Here is a 331-nt window from a genome sequence, read left to right as displayed (position 1 = left end):
CTTCTCCAATGCACGAAAGTGAAAAGTGAAAGTGAAGTCGCTCAGTCATGTCTGACTCTTAGCGACCCCATGGACTGCAGCCTACCAGGCTCCTCCATCCTTGGGATTTTCCAGGCAAGAGTACTGGAGTGGGTTGCCATTGCCTTCTCTGCACGGATTGCACAGATGCACAATTTCAGAAAGTTCATTTGGGTAGCAGGATGTAGGCTGGGTAGTAGGGATGGGATGGGAGGAGCCTAGAACCATGCCCTCCAATACAGTACTCACTCACCACTTACACTTCAAATTGAACAGAATTAAAACTTTGTATTTCAGTTGTACCAGCCATTTC

This window comes from Bison bison, unplaced genomic scaffold, assembly GCF_000754665.1.
Source record: "Bison bison bison isolate TAMUID 2011002044 unplaced genomic scaffold, Bison_UMD1.0 scf7180017864181, whole genome shotgun sequence".
Lineage (NCBI taxonomy): Eukaryota > Metazoa > Chordata > Mammalia > Artiodactyla > Bovidae > Bison > Bison bison.
The sequence above is the reverse complement of the archived record's forward strand: the minus strand, read 5'-3'. Positions refer to the sequence as shown.